The 12,616-nt window shown below is 42.5% G+C and overlaps 1 non-coding gene across 1 annotated transcript; it reads left to right on the top strand.

The window, feature by feature from the left end:
* Positions 1-4,344: 4,344 nt before the first annotated feature.
* Positions 4,345-4,418, top strand: Trnat-ugu (transfer RNA threonine (anticodon UGU)). The gene has a single exon. It is a non-coding gene; the product is annotated as a tRNA-Thr (tRNA).
* Positions 4,419-12,616: the final 8,198 nt, after the last annotated feature.

The following is a 12,616-nucleotide window of genomic DNA, read 5'->3' as shown; positions in this document are numbered from 1 at the left end:
GTGTTCATTCTTTCCGCACACTATACGAGATTGGAATAATAGAGAATTGTGAAGGTGGTTCGATGAACGCTCTGCCAGGCACTTAAATGTGATTTGCAGAGTATCCATGTACATGTAGATGTAGATGTGGATGTAGACACCGACTGGCCTCTTCAGTTTCGCCAACGGCCCAGTCTCCATGGCTGGATGTCGTAACTTGGTTCACCAACTTAGGTAGAACGTTTACTGTATTCTGTTTCTCCAAGGATCTATATCACTGTGCACATACTAAAAGTCAACTCTTGTGGAATGTGATTTCCGTGTGCAGTAGTAGAATTTTGTAAATATTAGTTTGTGGAAAACTCGACCAAATACGAGACTTTGAATTGTTGAACAAAGATCTTCAGCCTGTCAGTAATTTTCTAGTGTTAATTATGTCTGGTTTGTCGGGGCAGGCGAGCATAGTATTTTTTCTCAATAAACTACGTTTGTGGAAAATAACGACTTTAGTTCCGCTTACAGCGGATTCCTTACAGACTATATGAAATTCTGTGGTATTCGGTCTAAGGTCTTTTCCAGATCCTGTAAAGTGAAGTTGAGAAGCGTAGACGTCTCGCAGTGTTTCTCAATAAGCAGGCGAGTAGCACGGATAGTATCGATGGTCCCACAGACTTTCACTGATTGGTGGTAATGTTGACAACCTTGCGTAGTCCTCTGTCTACTATGCGGTCTAAGCTCTTCATCGTATGTGATAGCAGGCGTACAGACCGGTTGATGGAACACTCAGACGGACTCCCCTTCTGTTTCCAGACTTGGACTGTACTACTCAGTGTCCACTTGGTCGGTACCTTTCTGTCTTTAGTGATCTTACGAGGAAACCTCTCAACAATTCAGCTTTCTCCCACTGCATTGATCTTCACAGTTCTGCTGGTAGATCATCTGGTCCTCAGTCCTTCTCACGTTTCTTCCTCCCTATGACTTCTAGAATTTACGGCTCGGTGATTGGCATGATGTGACCTTGAACGGGTGCGAACTGTTATTCCGGCGACTGTGAGAACTCTTCATTGCAGACTTCTTCGGAGAACCGCTGCCAGCACTCTGCTCTCTTGTCTCGGTCAACGATAAGTTTACCTTATTCTTCACTGATGCAGCTAAATTAATGTATGTCTGCTTTACAGCTATGCCACTTCTTTGCTAGGCGATAGATATCACGCTCGCAATCAAGTGTGGCAAGCCTTTTACAGATCTCGGTATAATGGGCTGATTTTTCTGCTGAAACTGCCTTCTTTACATCACAGTAGGAGTTCCAGTTTTCAGATGTTCTCGTAGAAAGGAACTTGTGATAGTTCTCTTTTTTCGTTCGCACTTCGTTCTTAACATCTGTTCACAACAACATCTATTTTACGGAGTCCAGGTACAGACCTTTTTGTTCACGAGTAATTGCCTGGAAACTTTTTTTAAAAATAGATTCCATGTTGTTTCGACGTCAGTAACAGGTGGAAGAGTGATGTTGAGAAGAAGTCTTCCTCTATTTTTTTGAACAGTCACCATTTTATCTGTGCTGAACTATTTCGGTCATCCTTCTTTCGAGGGTGTTTTTTTTTCTTTTTGATGTGCAATAGGACTACCAGAGGCCCGCGTTGAGGTGTCATTGTTACATAAGGAATGGCCTTTGTACCTATAAATAGCTATAAGGAACATCTGTGCCAAATTTAAATCGTATTGTAGGTGGTCAGCTGGGGACTGATGGTCCACTTGATCTGAAATGACCAGGTGAGGATTTAAGGTTCTGTTGTGCCTCTCGCCCTCCGCCCTCTTCCTCCCCTCCTCCCCCGCCAACCGCCACCACGAAATATATGTTGCCTTTGCCCCCAGTTTTAACGCGAAGTTTAGGAGTCTGCAGAGAGATAAAAGACGATGCACTAGCCCCTTCCTGCAATCTGGAGTACATATCTTTTGTTCATTGCAGAATTCTCGTACAACCCTACAAATTGTGCATGAGAATTGTGCACAATGAATAAAAACTCGTACTCCAGATTCCAGAGGGACTAGTGGCCCGTCTTGCTCCTCTCTGCAGTAGCGTATGCTTCTGTTGGTCGTTAAAACTGGGAGTGACGGCAACATATATTTGGTGGTGGCGGTTGGAAGGGGGGGGGAGGGGGAGGGTGAAGGGAGGCACAACAGAACCCTGGGTCCTCCTCTGATCATTCCAGACAAAGAGAATCAGCATTGTCCAACTGACCACCTCCGATGTGATTTAAGTCTAGCACAGATGTAGCTAGTTATACATACAAAAGCCATTCCTTATGAAACAATGACTCCTCAACACCTCCCACTGGTAGTCCGAGTGCGCAATAAAATAACAACTCGAAAGAAGGATGAACGAAATGGTTCAGCACAGACGAAATGGATAACAAATTCTGGGATATGATAGGCTTTTTGTGTCATCAATAAGGGGGCATCACACGTCTCGAAACTAACCAATTCATTTACACCACAAATAACAATTTTAAAGTCTTGACTCCCCGTGGATTAATTTCCGCGGTCGCCAATAAGTATATGCCTAACATTTTAATAATAATAACAATAAAACGTATAGAATGTTTGAATATAATAATAATAATAATAATAATAATAATAATAATAATAATAATTGCCTACATCATTGGTTAGAAAATCAATTTTGTGTGAAGTCCAGTAAACTGCAGTTCAGAGAACAACCAAAGTTGAAAATCATTCGACCGAAAATTTGAGAAGTAAGTTATGTACTTGATTTATGAACTAAAGTAGCAACAAACTTTCACAACTTTGACAGTGACATAATTTGCAGAATATAAAATGAAAGTAGTCTCTCACTATTGTCAGTATTTCCCTTAGCACCACGATTATGAACATAGCTCAATAGACTACGGCCTTACAGGCGGGCAAACGCTGTTTCTTTCGGTCGTTTCCTTCTACGTTTGGGAAATCAGTCTTTCTCTTAATTTTGGAGGGTCTTTCCCCTCCTGTCTTACATTACTAGCTTCCTGTGGTTTGTCGGTGCCACCTACGGACTCAGGAAATGCGCTGGATTTGCTATCGACAGTAGGTACGCCCAGCCAGCGAATGTGCGCCTTCTCCCGGCTGGCAAGTTCTGCGCAGCCGGTTGGTCCGCAAGTCCATCGACTCGGGCAACTGAAAAGTAGCTTGTGTGGAGCGTACCGGCTGGTTATAATTAAAGTGCAGCTTCTCATGGAGATCCAGCGTGTTTTGTAATTATAGTATGACAGCGAAACTTGGTAAATGTGCTAATGCTTTAATGCAGAACCGATTTACGCTGGAAAAAATTTGTTCCAATTTTGACCTCCATGTGCAAATCTGCCTCTGTACAACATCGCGTCGACGTCTCCAGTGTTCATATTGAAAAAAACTGTGTTAGCATCAGTTAACAATAAAATCAACATCATGTCTTTCTCACTTGTTCGACCTTTTCTACCCAAGCCCCGTTCTTAATCCATTACATATAGAAACATTTTTATACGTCTTTCTCGCATTCACAGCGCCAGATTTGAACACTGGCAAAAATTGGAACCAATTTATTTCCAGCGTAAATCGATTCCGCACGAACACATTAGAATATTTAACAAGTTTCGCTACCATACGATAATTAGCAGCCCACACTGGCCCTCTGTGAGTAGCTGTACTTTAATTTTAATCACTCAATAGTTTGTAATTTCTGGAATTTCTTTGCATTTTCGAGACTCTCAGTTTTCATGTTACTTTCTATATACTAAGATGGTATCTGTTCTGTTCGAAAGAACAGATACCATCGGTGACCATGCAGCTCGTTAGAATGAAATTACGATGAAATGAACACCCTTAGCTGCTTACAGGCGTTGACATACGTCAACGTGGACAGACGAAAATTTGTGCCCGACCGGGAATCGAGCCCGGGATCTCCTGCTTACATGGCAGACGCTCTATCCATCTGAGCCACCGAGGACACAGAGGAGAGCGCCACTGCAGAGATTTATCTCTGGCACGCCTCCCGTGAAACCCACATTCTCAACGTATTGTTCCGCACTACATTCGTAGTGCCCCCGTCCATTATACTAAGATGGTATCTATTCTTTCGGACATGTCCGAAAGAACAGATACCATCTTTGTATATATATAGTTAAGGCTCACCGGCCTCTTGACCATCTTCTTCTTCTGTGCGAATGCACAAACAGTGCCCGAACTCTTACGGGATTCGGCAACGCGCCGCGAGTAATGAGTATAATTGGCGGGGGCACTACGAATGTAGTGCGGGACGATACGTTGAGCATGTGGTTTTCGCGGGAGGCGTGCCAGAGATAAATCCCTGCAGTCGCGCTATCCTCTGTGTCCTCGGTGGCTCAGATGGATAGAGCGTCTGCCATGTAAGCAGGAGATCCCGGGTTCGAGTCCCGGTCGGGGCATACATTTTCATCTGTCCCCGTTGACGTATGTCAACGCCTGTAAGCAGCTAAGGGAGCTCATTTCATTGTAATTTCATGTTACTTTGTTCTTCGAAAGTTAGCCGAGAAACTAAATTGATATATGCAAAAATATAAACGGTGGGAGGGGAGGGAGGGTGTCATGTCTCCGCGACAACCCTCCCTCCCCACCCTATGTCTCGCTCGGATCCGTTCCTGAAAGTACCGGTAGTTGGTAGTTAGTGCGAACTCACAACGCACATCCACATCTCTGTGATGATTTGCATTCGCATGCTGGTGTGCAGCGAGGTTCTTATCGAGCGGAGCAGTGCTGAAAGCGAGGCCGCTCGACCTCGCGGCAAGGTGGGGGCGTGGCGGCCTTCTCCTCGGCCTCAGCCACATGGCCAGCGCCAATCTACTCTCGTACCTGTCCTTCGTACGCTCGTTTACCATGCATTCACTTTTGAAGCACCTCATAAAATATCACCGATAATAGAAATTCACAGTCTTGTCGGTTTGTTTACTGTCGGTTTTCTCACCGTAAGCTATTATACTGTTTTACAGCTTCGAAAACTCGTGGTTCTAAAATACTGACACGATACTTACGGAAGAATAGAAAAACATGTACAAACTGACCGCGTGGAAGATCGGGTTGGGTTCCGGAGAAATGCTGGAACACGTGAGGCGATACTGATCCTACGAATTATCTTAGAAGACTAGCTTAGTGTACGCTGTTTCGCTCGCGTCAGCACAGATTTTTTTTTGTTTTTCTTTAATCGAAATTTTATGTTGTTCGCAAATCGCAATAACGTCTAATCTTTTCACGCTAATTAGAGCCATACAAGCATGGTCTTTTCCGAAAGTACCTCTGACCAAAAAGGGATTCTGGCAGCTGGAGTCCAGTATTCTGGTTAATCATGCCTTTTGAGTTCTTGTGATGATATTTCCACAGAAACTTTAATTTCCTGACACATATTTATTTATATCTAACGGAGAAGTGAAATATAAGTAAGTTTTCATATATTTAGCTTTGAACAATTTTTTAATACGACGAAATATTTTCTTAAAAATTTTCATCCCCTATTCCATGCACTTAGGAACTGAATTTACAGAAACGGTGAAACACGTATATTTTTAATTTCTAACAGAGAATCCAAATACGGTTTTTCATACATTTACTTGGAAAATGCTTCCATAACGAAATAATTTCATAAAACATTTCATCTCTTATTTCATCCCCATAAGGGTTAAATTTCCAAAATTGCTGAAATGCGTACTTCTTTATTTCTGACCAAGAAACCAAGTACCAATTTTCGTACGTCTAGCTCGAAAATTGCCTTAATATCGACATACTTTCAAAAAAATATCATATGTCAAGGTTTTTTTTAAATTACATCTACCACTCACAAACTTTGTTAACTAATGTATTATTTATTTATTGTGCGACATGTTTCGAGAGAATACCTCATCTTCAGGCTAAATGGCATTACAAAAACAATTTCACAATAATATCATACAGTTACATAGTCTTTTCATAAATGCTGTGGTTATCTTTGTTCTGACGCCACATAGGTCGACAGATCGATAGTCAAATCAAAACCAGCTGTATTTTGATCGCTATCTTGTCCACTGCACTACACATTTTTGTGATTGTGTTTCCTAGTTACTGTTACGTTTGTGAAAAATTTGTGACCAGTGATCAAGAAAGCCAATAGAGCCACGGGAATGGAAACACTTCAGTTTATCACAACGAGACCGTCACGCCAGAAGAACAAAGATAACCACAGCATTTATGAAAAGAGTGTGCAATATCTGTATGATCTTATTGTGAAATTGTTTTTGTAATGCCATTTAGACTGAAGATGAGGTATTCCCTCAAAACGTGTCACCCAATAAATAAATAATACATTAGTTAACTAAGTTTGTGACTGGAAGCGGCAATTTAAAAAACCTTTGCGTATTTCTTGAGACAGTCACGGTCGAAAAATAGTCAAAATGTCTATAAAAAATTTCAGTCCCTATTTCAGGCACTTAGAGGTAAAATTTCGAAAAATCCCTTCTTAAACGACGCCTACAGTACAAGAGCAACACCCTCACTAAATTTCAAGTTTCTATCCATAGTGGTTTAGGCTGGGTGATGATGAGTCAGTCAGTCGGGGCATTGCCTTTTATATATGGGGTGAATCACCTAAAACTTGGAAAGTGCTATTGATGTGCGATTTTCACAGAATGCGTTAGTACTTAGGGGCTCGTATTGTTAGCCAATCAACAGACTGTAGTAATACTTAGAAAGTGTATTTTTGTGTAAACATGCACTATTTTAAATGGAACAATGCCTGTTGTCATTAACAAACTGAAAGTAGGGCAAATTAGAATGTCACTGGTATTTGTTGCAGGATTATAGAGCGAGTCGTTTACGAGATATCGTATTTTGAAGAGTTCCCAAATCGACACTTGTACTATATCTGTGGTAGCACATACTAAAGAACAACGCAAGTGCATATGCTAGTTATAAGGATTCTGACTAGTAATGAGGCAATTGACCACCACAGGTTGTGTTCCAAATGATCACTGGCTATGGAACGACTGCTGCCCACACGTTAGCCGAGATGTTCTAGCAGGCTGCAGTAATACGTCGCTACATATCATCGGATGTAGTTGGTATGTCCTTATAGACAGTGTCTTTCAGCTTTCCCCACAGAAAAATGTCTACAGGCGTCAGATCTGAGGAATGGGCCAGTTAAGGAACAGGTCATCTGTGTCTAATCCAGAGGAACGTCTTCCATCATCCATGGAAGACGATCTGTTAGGAGGGTGCAATACTTGTGCGTGTTCAGTGTTCCGTCTATGAAACACGGGCTGATGGTTCACTACCCCACATAACACGTTTATACTCCATGGACGCTGACGTTCCATGTGACGAAGCCAACGAGGATTGTCAACATACCAATAGAGCATGTTTCGGTGGTTTACCTTGCCATGATTGGTAAATTTGGCTTTATCACTAAAAAAGATACACGATACATTTGGGGATCAAGTCTTAATGTCCACAGACAGAAGTTAACACTATTATCACAATCGTTTCATGTGCAGCTCTTGATGGAGAGAGATGTGTTGCGAATGGTACATATATTGATGGAGAATGCGTAGGACACTCATCTGAGTGTCACTTCCTCGTGCTATTGTGTGGGAGCTAGGTGCGGATCAATCGCAACTGCAGTAAGAACATTAATTTCCCTCTCATCTCTCATCAGTTTTTTCCTTTGCTAACGTTGTTTAGGTGCTACACTACAATTTTCAGGTGACCGGCTGAAGAGGTTGATAAATAACTGCCGAGATGGTTGACGTCTGTTGGGATATCTTGCTGCATACACCATACAAGACTGAACTGCATTCTTCCTACACTCTCCATACACCATGAGCATGTTGACTTTTTCTGCATTGGTAAATCCCATCATCCACTCATGACCTCTTGCTTGGCACACACTAACTAAACTATCAAGTCGCAATGCACTCAAGGAATACAGAAGCACATCACAGCATAGTAATTGTACCTAACAACTACGCAGGTTAATGGCACAAACAAATGTTGGTGTGGAAACTTTTCAAAATACAATACCTCATAAACGACTAGCACTAGAATCCTGTTACAAACATCACTGACATTCTAATTTACCCTACTTTTGGTCTGTTAATATCCATACGCATTTTTCCATTGAAAAACTGTATGTTCACACAAAAAGTACACTTTCTAAATATTATTGTAATCTGTTTATTTGTGTCGTTACAGTTAATGCCGATAGTAACACAGATAGGATGGTTTGAACGCAGTCTGCATACTTGGCAGATTTCCCCCTCCCCATACGATCTGACGCAACTTTGCTGATTTCCCCCCACACCACTGACATAGTCTAGTTACCTTATGTATGAAATGGCGGGAAAATCAATAAATTATATGAAATTCAAATATTCCAATTGTGCTAAGTGTCAAATGTCGGGAAATTAAAAAAACAGGAAGGGACATTGACCTGTTGATGCAAGTAGTTCACTTGTGCTAAGTATAGGATCCAAGATGGTGTGCCCTAGAATGTGGGCCCAGCCAGCGTGTTTTTCAGATGTCCTCAGCTCTATGATCTCAGAACCTGGGATGGTAGACTCCTAGATATGAGCCCAGGTTGCACCGTTGTCAGACTTTCCCAGCCATATGATGTCAGAATCCAAGATGGCGATCTGCACGTACTAGTCCAATATGTATGACTTCAGAATGCCATATGGCAGATGCTGGGATACTGGGCCAGACTGCATGGTAGTCAGATCACTTGTGTTCTAAGTTTGTAATCCCATCCCAATGGGAAACTCAGAAATCATTTTCCCCCTCTCCTATAACATAACAGTTCACTTGTCCTAAGCTTAAAATGGTGCTACATGAAAAAATCCATTTACCCTATGTTTAAAATCATGGGAAGCCCCCTGGTTATCAAAAGCAGACCACTCATGTAAAACCGTATAGCTCACTAGTCCAACCTGCATACTTGTTAAACAACTGCCACTGCCATGTTTGTGTGTAGCAGGATAGGAATGGGGGAGTTAAGCATTTGAATTTTATTTGTTTAAACATGCCACACCGATCTGCTCACATAATCCACCCAAGCTGCACAGTGCGTCAACAGCCATTCCGCACCATGCAGGATGCACACTGCTAGCCACAAGTACAGACAGCCACTGGCAACGTGCTCAGGGGGGATACATTGAACGCCTGACGTCCTAACACAACAGTGCTGTATTCGTAACTGAGTATGGGCAGCAGCACACGACACGGACCTGCTGACTACCCCAACACAGCCACCTACACGGTTTCCTTGGTCCGTCTCACAGCTTTCACCAATGCATGCTGGAACTTGCAACACGTTTGTGTTTCTATGCCACATCATGAGTTTGAAACATAGGCAATTATCCGTCGCCTATTTGTATGCTACAGGTAATGCACCCCCACTATATCCAGATGCATGATTTCTCACTTAGCCCTTCTCTAATTTTAGAAATGTATGACCACTGCCATTCCAGCCCATGTTTCACGATCCCATCTCTTCACATGTTCACTCACTACAATATCGTCATGATGCCTATCTCTGGCGTGTTAGGGCATGCAAGTCATTCCAATATAGGACCCTGACTAACAGTCCCTTACACAGGTGCATTCCTAAGGCTTTAATCATGCCTCAGTTTTAGAACTGGGCAGTGGCTTACTACACAGACCAATTACGTTTACGTGACTACCTGTCAAAAGCTCGAATATTCACCTTTTGCAGTGGCGCATATGCAGGAAGAGAATCACTGAGGTTCTGAGAAGTTCCGACAAGGACGTGTAGCCAGTATGATATTTTGTATTTTATTCATATAGCGTGAAACAGTATCGAACACGCTGTTAACATAGACATTGATACCTGCCGCCCTCTGGGTTTCATAGGGAAAAAGAATGAGCTGAGTTCCACACAGTCACTGTCTGTGGCATGCATGCTGATATTCTGTCCCCACGAAGGTCATAAGATGTGTTTCAAAATTACACCGTCGGCTGACGTCAGCAACATAGACTTATAGTTGTGTGCATCAGATCGATGACAGTTCTTGAAAATAGAATGACTGCTTAGTAGCGTGTTGGTCCACAATAAAATGTAAACTCTACGTTACACAATCTATCGTTAGGTTTCAGGAAGTAAATGGCAGTCATTGTTTACGATATTTATGGCAGATTTCGGTACAGTAGTTGCGTTTCGAGGTACCATTAGCGAAGACATATTTAACAGAGTGCTGGTATACCTTTTATGCCTATTAAAGTGGTGCTTCAGCGCTATACAAACCATTGACAGGTCAATTGCGATTTTCAACCGTTCACATAGAATGCGTAGTAACCTCAAAAAGTTGAAGAATGGACGTCAGTGAGATGTATAAGGGGCGACCAAAAAGTTTCCGTTTGAGGACATCGTTGCAGCGTATATGAAACGGAGTGCGATTCCGATGTGGGTATATAAACACCGACACGTAGGCAAGGGATTAGTGTGGGATACGGGTCTTACCGACATGCGTGCGGTAAATGCGAAAACGTGAACTATAGCGACGTAATTGCCAATGCGTCCAAACAGGACCAACGTGCTGTTAATCATTTCTTGGATACAGTAGGCCAAACACCAGTAGACATCCACCGGAGAATGAAGAATGTGTATGGAGCAGGTAAACAACCGTGGCAAGATGTGGTGCTGCTTCGTGATAACGCAGTTCCCCATATCGCAGAAGTCGTAACGCAGAGGTTACCCCAACTCACATGGGAGATACTCGAGCACACAGCATGTAGTCCCGATCTCATCACATGCGATTATCACGCCTCCGGTCCCTTAAAACAGGCCTTGAACGGTCGGCGATTCCTGTGGGTCGAGGTTGTCTAGTAGGCGGTTACGGCCTTCTTCACGCAGCTGTACACGGTGTCTTGAACTTGGTGTGTTGGAGAGATGATTGCCACAATGCTCACAGAGATTATGCCTTATTGACATGCCGATTTTCGACTGTATGGCCTTCGAACGGAATTTTTTGGAGAGCAACACATATAACAGAACAGGCGGACATAAATATACCACGCTCTTTAGCTAAGGACACTTTACAAACATTTATAAGGCGGTTGCTGGTAACTTTGGGATCACACCTGGGCTTATGATCCGACATATATAAATTTATTACTCTACATTTGGTGGCCATCTGCGTTAAACATTCTCTCTTATTGCTATCGACGAAAATAAGACTGTTTGCCTTGTTCCCAATGCTTCCATGTATTCCTCTTGCAGTCGCATACTCGCTCCCATCTACAAGAATTGTCCATCACCAAGCAGAATACATGCACGTATTTCCGAATTTCGGCGTATTTTCCCTCAATTTATACCTATTTTCCATCATTTTTCTCGATTTTATGTTACTTCTGCCCACAGCATCATGACATCACTTGTCGTTCCCTGTTCTAAACTTGCTTGTAAATATGGTACAGTTGCCAATACCTGCCGCAATTGCACAAGTTTTCTGGTCAGATGGCATAGCATAGCACTGAACTCGAATGCATCCAGTAACCTCCTACCACATATTCTATAGCTGCATTGCGTCTGCTCTGTTATTTTTATGTCTGTGTCTGCGTATGTGTCGCAATTTTCTTATGTTGTGACTGTCTTTTATTTCAATCACCCAGTGTTTGTGTTGTGGGAGCAGCAGCAAGATGATTTGCACTACATGATGTCCAGTTGTCTGTGAGAGCCAGTTAAGAACCTGACAGAGACCTCAAAGTCATGGTGGAAAAACAAAATGTATGGTGGCGTACAAAGCTGTAGTAATATACTGCATGGACGTGTTACAGCAGAAGAAAAAACAATGTATCAGACAGCAAAACAGGTACACTCTCTTGTGAGTGACAGTTTGTGAGATATGGCCCTCCTACACTGCAGACAATGAAATTTTACATTGGTCTGTGCAAGCGACGTCGATCAGTGGCCACCTACTGCGATGTGTCAGTACCTGTATATTTAATAGAATCGCAACATATTCTCGATGCCAGCACACAGATGGAATTTGTTTTCGATATATATAACAACTTCTACGTCACATGACGTTAGCGGAGCTTTTGTAGTTCGTTGTTTTCCTTTGTTGGGTGATACAATATAATGACGATAGCGAGAATGTTTGAGTGAAAGACGTGAATGTACCCTGAGGGTTACAGATCTCCTTCGAACTGTAGTACCTGTATGCGGTTTGGAGACATACAGCAATGCAGCAGCAAAATCCTCGTCCTACTTTCATTTCCTGTCCTGTCTTTTATATTACCTTGTGTTAAGGAGAAACTTTCGTTTTGGCACTGGCCTTACACATAGTGCACCATCGCCAGAGCTACGACAAACTGTCCTCATTTCCACCAAGTCGTCAAAAATGTTGGTCCTGTTGCATTAACTCTGTTCAACATGTTTCTCCATGGAGTACAGAACGTGGTAGATATAGCGCTCTCCGAATTGTGTTCAGTTCCAACTTAAATTGGGATGATAGCAACTCGGACGAAGCTGCAGGGAGGGAGGGACAGAGACTGAGGAAGAGTTACAAGCTGCAGAGGGACTGTCTAAAATCATGTTGGAGTGTTGCTGTAGCAGTAGTTTCGAAAAGGGTGACTGATTTCGAGA

The sequence above is a fragment of the Schistocerca cancellata genome, chromosome 4 (genome assembly GCF_023864275.1).
Source record: "Schistocerca cancellata isolate TAMUIC-IGC-003103 chromosome 4, iqSchCanc2.1, whole genome shotgun sequence".
Lineage (NCBI taxonomy): Eukaryota > Metazoa > Arthropoda > Insecta > Orthoptera > Acrididae > Schistocerca > Schistocerca cancellata.
The sequence above is the reverse complement of the archived record's forward strand: the minus strand, read 5'-3'. Positions and strand labels throughout refer to the sequence as shown.